An 8,907-nucleotide genomic window follows, 5' to 3' on the forward strand; every position below is an offset into this window, starting at 1 on the left:
TTGTCTTCTGGAACGTAGCTCTCAATATCCTCAATACCTTGTATGGCACCTGATGTGTACTGGGTGCAACATTGGTTGCCTGAGTGAATGATTGAGTCGTCCTACAAGTCCTGGCTGAGATTTCTTATCCAATGGGATTTGGATTACCCAGGCTTTGTGAGGAATGCTGATCCTCTCTATTGGATGGTCCTTTGGCTCTTCTTGATCATGGGTGATTTTCACTTCCTCTCTGAGGAACACAGAGGAGACTGCTGACTGTTTCAGTGTTTTATGGTGAAAATGGTGCTCTTCAAATTGTTGCACTCTCACTGCACCCATGGGCATTCAGTGGAGCTCATCATAGTTCATTTTGTGCTGTTAGCATGGAACACCTGATTCCATCCTAAAAATAGAAGCCAATGACTCTTCCCTTCTTCTGTCCTGAAACCATGTTACTCCTCTTCCTTAACTGAGCCTGCGCATTGCCCTTTGTTCTGTCCAGCCTGGGAGGCCCCTTAGGAACAAGGAAGTAACACCCCCACCTACTTGTGTGACCTATCGATTTCCCAAAACTAACATACTCAGATCTATAGCCACATAAATGAATTAATTTCACTATTTGAAGCTGCTAGACTTCTGAGCATCCCTTTATTAATCCACCGTTTGGGTCTGACTTGTTGGAATGTTTTAGGTTGTAGGTGGTTCTGATCCTATTTTAATTCATTGGTGCAGAACATGTTGGTTGGAGGCCTTGGGGCTATGTCTGCACAGATGTCTTTGAAAACTCCCTATTTTATAACATGCACCCAGAGCAGCAGCTAGACAAACTGCGTCATTGAAGTGGAAGGTAAGGAGCATGGCATGATGGTGAGAGACATGGCACCCTGCCATAGTTGGAGTGTATCCCCTCAAATTTGTGTGTCAGAACTCGATTCCCCCCCACCCCGCTGCTCAGGGAACAGTGGTGCAAGTGAGACTTTTAAGAAGCTTTGGGTCTGGATGAATAGAATAATGGTGTTTATCCCAGAGGTGGGGACTGTCCCCTCTCTTTCATACATGCATCATGGGATGCCTTCCATCATGATGCTGTGTTGTAAGAATGCCCCCACTGGAATGCAGCCTCTTGATTTAGAGCTCCCCAGCCTCCAGTACTGGTATCCTAAACAACTTCTGTTGTGGGATCAGGTATTCTGTGCAAACAGATGGGCTCCATTGGCTGTATGTGAGGGGCTGGGCAGGGAGAATTGCCAGAGTCTCAGAACCTCAGTGATGTGTTTGGGGTATACATGACCCATGCCAGTATGGCTAGGGAGGGCAGGAGTGTTTGGGTCCCCTTGGCAATTATCTGTGTAGGCCAGGCGAGGTTCAAGGGATGAGTGGAGAGATTATCTTCTAAATAAAGTTCCCCTTCCTTTCTTACTATCAGGCTTTTTTGGATCTGCTTTTCCTAGGATGGTTTTCTTTCTCTTCTTCCCTACTTATTTGTTTCCCCCTTTGAAAGTAGTTTCTCCGCTGAATGCCTACTGCGTTATTGCTCATGTAATTCCTTTGTCATTTGTAACAGAATAATGGATGGAGAATCATTGGCATTCCTGTGTCTTAGGTTGCTTCCGGATTATTGCTCTTACTTCTCTGAGTCATTTCACACACCCAAATATAAACCTACTCTATCAGATTTTTCCCTGGTTCCGTAGGATTCTGTAGGGCTTGGAGGGTGGAGGGGAGAGGGAGACAGAAGTGAGTTATTATGTAAATGAAATCATGGTATATATTGACTGAGGATGTTAGAGAATTATGTATAAATCCCTGTGTGCATAATGGCTGTGCTACTATAACAAAAAGCCATTGGCAAGGTAATAGTATAAAGAAGAGAAATTTATTTCCCACATTTCTGGAGACTAGAAGTCTAAGATCAGTATATTTCGTGTCTCTGCTTCTAAGATATTTGTTAGTACACAATCGAAAGTCACTTTCATGTCATCAGGCATCTCTTTTGGCAGTAGAGATGCTGTTTTTGTTCTTTTCTCTTAATAATGAACTCAGTGATGGACTGAAAAAATTGTATATCTAGGCCTAGGCATTGTCCCTGAGCTTTTTTTCTCAAGGCTAGCGTTCTACCACTTTGAGCCACAGCTCCTGGATAATTGTCTATTCTTGTTAGATTCAGCAAAGTTAGGTTGAGATGCTAAGATTAATTTTTATAACAGTTACACTGGAGGAAGAAGAAGGCAGATCTACAGAAGGAAAGAGGCCAATATCGACATTTTACTACCCAGGGGAAAAAAAATACAGTGTCTCCTGTTATGAAGGCCAGGAAGGATGCTCTCTTGTTATCCAGGCAAATGTTCTCTGAATTTAATTCACAGGAGGACCAAGCCTTAGTTATTCACTGTGTACAGCTGCAGAAACAACAGGGAATGTGGCCCCATGGGTAACAGCGGCATTATGTAAAGAAGTGTTTTGGTTTGGCCTTGATTTGAAAGGTGTTGAGGTAGCATGCTGCTTTTGTTCTTCTCAAACAATGTGGGAGCCAAAGTAGATTTCTACTCCCTGATCCTGACCCTGTTAGCAGGTGAGTGACCTTGAGCAATACACTGTCTCAGTGCCTCTGCTAGTATATTTGTGAAATGGGTTCAGGAATGCCTTTTACACCTACATCAATAGCCGGCCAAGAACCAAGCACTGTATTGGCATAATTTGTAAAGTATGGAAGTGTGGAACAAAAGGTTTTTTTGTGTGGTTTTAGTTTTTGGATTTTGAGACAGCATCTTGTTTTGTAGCAGAAGCTGGCCTCAGACTTGCTGTGTATATAGTCCAGGCTGGCCTTGAACTCATTCTCCTGCTTCTGCCTCCCAAAGATTGGGAGTAGATGGGAGTGTACCACCATGCCTGGCAACCAAATGTTTCTTAGATTGCATTGTTTATTACAAAAACAATTTCAGTAGTAGGAACAGCTGTGATCAGGCATCCCAACTTAATTAGAGTCAAAGAATGTGCTCCTTCAGCTGCTTTTATTATTTGATTCTGTTTGCACATTTACCTCCTGTCTAGCACAAATAGAGGTGGAGTAGGTTTATGCAAGGAAGAATGAAAGCATTGGAGCATCCTAGAAAGGAATTTTCCTCTTTCAAATAGTACTTCCAACATCAGGTACAGACTCCTTGGTATTATCAGGAAAGTAGGAACGTGTGTGTGTGTGTGTGTGTGTCTGTGTGTGTGTGTGTGTGTGTGTGTGTGTTAGTACAAGGGCTTGAACTCCTTGGTATTATCAGGAAAGTAGGAACGTGTGTGTGTGTGTGTGTGTGTGTGTGTGTGTGTGTGTGTTAGTACAAGGGCTTGAACTCAGGGCCTGGGTACTCTACTACTTGAACTACAGCTCTGCTTCTAGACTTTCTTGCCAGGGGTGACTGCAAAACTCAGTCCTCAGATACCAAGCTCTTAAGTAGTTGGGATTATAGACAAGAGCCACCGATACTTCTTAGTCTTGTCAATAATGTAGTTGATTATACTTTTTTTTTCTTTTTGAGATAAAGCATCTGTTAAGAAATACTATTGGACAAGTGTTGGCATCATACATTCATCTCTTACATACAGCCCTCACTCCCAGTGATGCAATGAAACTCAAGGTCTTGTACGTGATAGACGAGTTTTCTCCCACTGAGCCACATCCTTAGATCTTAAATGTAGTTTATGTTTGGTAGATTACTGTTTTCTTTGGGAAGGAGTACTATACAGTGGAGAAAAAGTGGTGACTCCAACCTGCTACCTTGGGCAGAGTTGGAAGTTAGCCCCGGGCTCTTACAGATGAGCTGGATTTTCTCAAGTCAGGAATGTAAAAGGTGTAGATTTTCTCCTCACAGTGTGCACTCTGAAATAAAGTTTATTTCAGCCCAGTTTCTCCACTCCCCTGCAGGTTGGGTTTTGTATGTACCTGCTCTTGCCCAGCCCATCTTAAAACTTTGTCCCCTTGCACTAGTCTTGATGCTTTGACTTCTGTCCCCACCCTGTCAGATAGGGTTCAACAGATGGATTATGGACTTTAGGAGGTAATTCCTTAGCTTCCCAGAGGCCCAGCGATCAGTAAGGACTGGAGGAATAGTAATAGCTTGAATAGCAGAAACTGGTATTTTGTTTTATTTTATTTAAGTAACCAGAGGCTGCAGTTTGGGTAGAGAGGAGAAGCATGCTTCATTTGATGTGTGTGTGTGTGTGTGTGTGTGTGTGTGTGTGTGTGTGTGTGTGTGTGTGTATACGTGCACATGCGCGTGTGCGAGAGAGAGAGAGAGAGAGAGAGAGAGAGAGAGAGAGAGAGAGAGAGAGAGAGAATAAACAGTGCAATGCTGTCTCATTGATTTTAGAGGGGGGGAGGGAAGGAGGGAAAGAAAGAGAGGGAGGGAGGGAGGGAGGGAGAATTATTTTCTTCCCTCTGTCATGGGACATCAGTTTTCTAGCAACTGCTCAGCTGTGGTGGTTAGAATGTCTTCCAGGATGGGCTCTAGACATTTTCTTGGTTGGATATTGCTTTCAAACTTACATTTGAGTTTAAAAAAATAGTAAAGGAAAACTTAAAAGAGCAGCATAATGCTGTGTGCTATCAAAGTTTGAGTGGCTTGGGCAGGCGGGGAAACCTGTCTGGCTTCCGGGTGCACCCTAGGCCCATTGCTTTTTGTGTGTGGACGAATCCCCATGTGGGATTGGGATTCAAGGTCCACATGTTTTAGGATTCAGAAAAATGGTGATCTGGTATTCGGAATTCCTTTGTGGACTCTGTAGACCTACATATCATTCTTACCCAGAGGTTCATTCCACACGGACTCCCAAGTGTAGGACTGTGTGCTGTCACATGGCCTTGTGCTCTGTAGCTTCTGCCTAGGAGGCGGGGTGATCTTTTCTAATTGTATTTTGGTTTTTTATTTTGTTTTTAAGTAGTCTCACATACTCCAAGTGCTAAGATTACAGATATAGACAAACCTACCTGTTTCCAAATGCATTTTAGATATTTGACATATTTGAACTACATTTTAACTTTGAGTCGCAATTTGGAGTTTCTCACAGCCTAATAGGGTGGTTGGCCATGACCCCGCCAACATGTAGCTATTTTTAATTACTGTGAAGCACTTGTTATGGTTTTAACTTTGTGAAGACTTGCTTCTTCATGAGAGATTTACCTTCTCTCCTTACAAGTGTAGCCAAGGCCCAATTAGTCAGAGTTGCTATGGTAACTTTGGTGAAATTAAGAATGTGTACTAATGCAAATATGTTCAAATAAGTTTGAACAGATTTCATTTAAATTATAGAAAAAGAATTAACTTGGTACAAAGATGAATTGAACCTTTATGAAAAAAAAACATTACCAAGGACAAAACAACAGGAAATATAAAGGGTTTATAGCTTATATCACTTATCCTGGGCATTTTTAGCTATCTTTCTAGTAAAGTAAATCTCATTTGGTCATAAATATCAGTTTAGACTTTGCTTGGGTCTGTTAAGATTTAAAAATGGCTTAAAATTCTTCCTAGCTTATCTTCCTCCAACACACATATTTGCTTTTTACCCATAGGTTAATTTATATTGTTAGTTATGTTTCAGGCTCATATTACACTGTTTTAGGTTGAGAAACATGAATTTTGCCAATATCAGAACTTGTGACAGATAGACTCTGGTGACTCAGGATTGTAATACTAGCTACTCAGGAGGCTAAGATCTTAAAATTCCAGTTCAAAACCAGCTAGAAGGAAAGTCCATGAGACTCTTATCTCCATGTACCACTAAAAGGCTAGGAATGGAGCTACGGATAAAGTGATAAAGTGCCATCATTGAGCAAAACCCAAAAACCTCAAGGACAGCACCTAGGCCCAGCATTCATCTAGTACCTCCTCTCCTCTCCTCTCCCCACCCCACTTATACACATACCACAGATAGACACACACATACCACATCCCCACACACAGAGCCTAAATGTTTCTAAAAGCGAACTAAATATTCCTAAAGGTTTTCTAAGTGATTATAAATTGTTTTGCCAATGATTTAGAAATTTCTCTGGTACTAGGCCTTGTACTGGGTACTAAGACCTTGAACACAGTAGGCTAGCCCTCAACCATGGAGCCTGCACCCCATCTGAACCTATTGTGTAGAATTTTGGTAGATTTTTAGTCTTGGCAGCACAAAGGAATATTGCAGTTCAGTGATTTTTCTTTTTAATAAAGCATTCCCTTAATAGAATGAATTCTATCACACCCTCAAATGTGATAACACCCATACGGTGATTCTATATTTGAATATCAGAAAAAGATGACTGAGTTTAAATTTCCCTCAAAGTCATGTAGCCATGATAGCCACCATAATAAGCTTGGTGATATGTGAGTTGTTTCCTCTATTTTTCCTTTCCTACCCATGAGGTTAGTAATCATGTAACCTAAGACTAGATGGAATGTCAGATGTTTTGATTTCTATTTAGTTATTAGCATTTATCATAACTTAATGTTTGTTGTCATGTAGTGATTTAAGCACTGTAAATAAAATACTGTTATTTTTTACTCACTGTAATTGAGGTATGTATGTTTATGAGTATGCTGTGTTCATATTTTGAGTAAGTATTTAGGTAGAATCACTCTAAGAAAAAAGATGTTTTGGTATCTTTTTAAAATTCTCTTTTCTTTTTTTCTTTGTGCTGGTACTGAGACTTGAACTCAGGGCCTTACACTACCACTTGTCTTCTTTACTCAAGGCTGGTGCTCTACCACTTGAACCACAGTTCTACTTCCAGGTTTTGGGGGGGTTAATTGATGATAAGAGTTTCAGACATTCCTGCCCAAGCTGACTTTGATCTGTGATCATCAGACCTCAGCCTCCCGAATAGCTAGGATTACAGGCCTAAGACAGTGACTTAGTATGGTTTCTTAATTGCCATTACATTGTAATGAGTGCCACACCATAATGAAGAGCCCTTTTGAAGTGTGGTCCTTCTAACCCTTTATCACCCATTGTTCCTTCCTCTCCCTACTGTACACATCACCAATCCATGTCAAGGCACTTGATGTCCTTCCTGGATGCCGTGGGTTGGAGAATATATGAAGTGGGATCTTTTCCTCTTGAAGGAACCACCTCAGCTAGACACTGCATCTGCCCTCCATTCTGTCTTGGTGGCAGGCCTATAGGACAGAAACTTCTTTCAAGGACAGAAAGCGGAAAGTTGTCCAGGTTAAGGAAAGCATATTTGAGTTGTCAAACACATGGAATATATTATGTAGTGCTTTCCAAGTTCAGAATGGCAGAATGGCATTGGAAAGCCCTGCTTGGAGAGAAACCAGTTTGGAGCCAAGCTGGATTGGAGTTTAGGACCCAGTGGGGCTGCAGAGAGGTGGAGACTTGGCATCACATCGAAGCTTTCCCTATTCATATGCCTGAATGGTCCTGGACTCATAGCACTACTGCACAGCCTGGATTTAATAATGAGTATGAAATCTTGTAGCAGCTTATACATGGTTTCTGAGAAATATGTGCCTAATGGTTGTCTATTTCTGGTCCCTATTTAAATTACTGTCAGTGCAAGAAGAGAAGAAGAAATCCCTGATAGCAAATAGTTTACTTGGATATCAAACTATCCTTGACACTTGTTTCTGGTGTCTGTTAGTCATAGCTTTGGTTTGATCTTTCTTCATCTTTTTTTTTTAAGGATTATTGGTACCTTTCTCCTTCTCTTTGTCTAGTTATCAACCATTATTATTTGCCTGTCTTCTATGACTTACCTAGGACAGTAGTGTAATATTTGCTCTATGAAAGATTCTGTGGTTTTTAAAATAACTATACCATCCCAATTTGTGGAAAGGACAAAGATTCAGTCACTCTGGAACCCATCTTGTTTACGTAACAGTTTGATGGATTTCATTTCAGCAGAGAGGCAGGAAGAGACCAGGTGCACGTGCCTCAGAGGAAAAGGTGCATAGCTGCACTCTCTCTGAAATTGCCACATTAGTTCATCAGACTGTGTTAGTAAAACCAGCCATCTGTCAGCTCCCAAAACAGAACCAAAAGCCTCTGCTTTCAGATTCTTTTCGTGTGTGAGTTTGGACAGGATAGATGGGCTCTGTTAAGTACCAAACCTGGGAAGACCAAGTACAGAGGGAAGCTTTCATAATGCTGTGACTTTGGTAGGCACTGGTCTTCATTTCAGGTCAGAAATCAACGATGGGAGACTCAGCAACTATGACATGATTAAAAAAGGGTGGCCTCCACATGTTAATCCTGATTCTTCCCTCTACCCCCTCGGTTTTGGGACTTGAACTTCTGGGCCTGGGGCGCTGACCCAGAGCTCTTCAGCTCAAGGCTACCTCCCTACCCCTGGGCCTGGGTATTGACCCTGATCTCTTCAGCTCAAGGCTACTGCCCTACCCTTGAACCACAGTTTTCTAGTGGTTAATTGGAGATAAGAGTCTCACAGACTTTAGTGCCCCAGCTGGCTCTAAACTGCAATTCTCAGATCTCAGATTTCAGCCTCCTGAGTAGCTAGGATTACAGCAACGAGCTACCTCGCGTGATAATCCTGACTCTTAACATTGTTATTTCACTATGTTCTAAACTACTCTTTCTAACCTGGGCCCCATTTGGCTGTTAGTTACTTCTTTACTTATTCATTACTACTATTATTATTTTCAAATAGTTATGCAAAGGAGTTTCAGCTTATCATGCCTGTACATGTTAAGGTGTAGTGCATCTTGATCAAAGCCATTCCTTCTTTCCTTCTCCTCCTCCCACCTATCCCATGCCTTCAGGTTTCCTAGTTCCATTTTCAGTTATGTACATTGAATATTACTGTTATATGGCAAGAAAACAGAGAAGCCACATTTTGAAGGGTCGAATTGGGAGTCTTTATTAAAAGGCAGCGAATGCAGGTGGACTCTTGTTGCAAAGACCACGAATACACTTACC

General features: G+C 41.6%; 1 protein-coding gene across 3 annotated transcripts in view; it reads left to right on the forward strand.

The window, feature by feature from the left end:
* The window catches only part of Iqgap2 (IQ motif containing GTPase activating protein 2), a 225,315-nt gene that overhangs the window by 45,922 nt on the left and 170,486 nt on the right, over window positions 1-8,907 (forward strand). The gene's annotated exons all lie outside the window — the stretch shown is intronic.

Source organism: Megascapheus bottae, chromosome 4, assembly GCF_031878675.1.
Source record: "Megascapheus bottae isolate mThoBot1 chromosome 4, mThoBot2.hap1, whole genome shotgun sequence".
Lineage (NCBI taxonomy): Eukaryota > Metazoa > Chordata > Mammalia > Rodentia > Geomyidae > Megascapheus > Megascapheus bottae.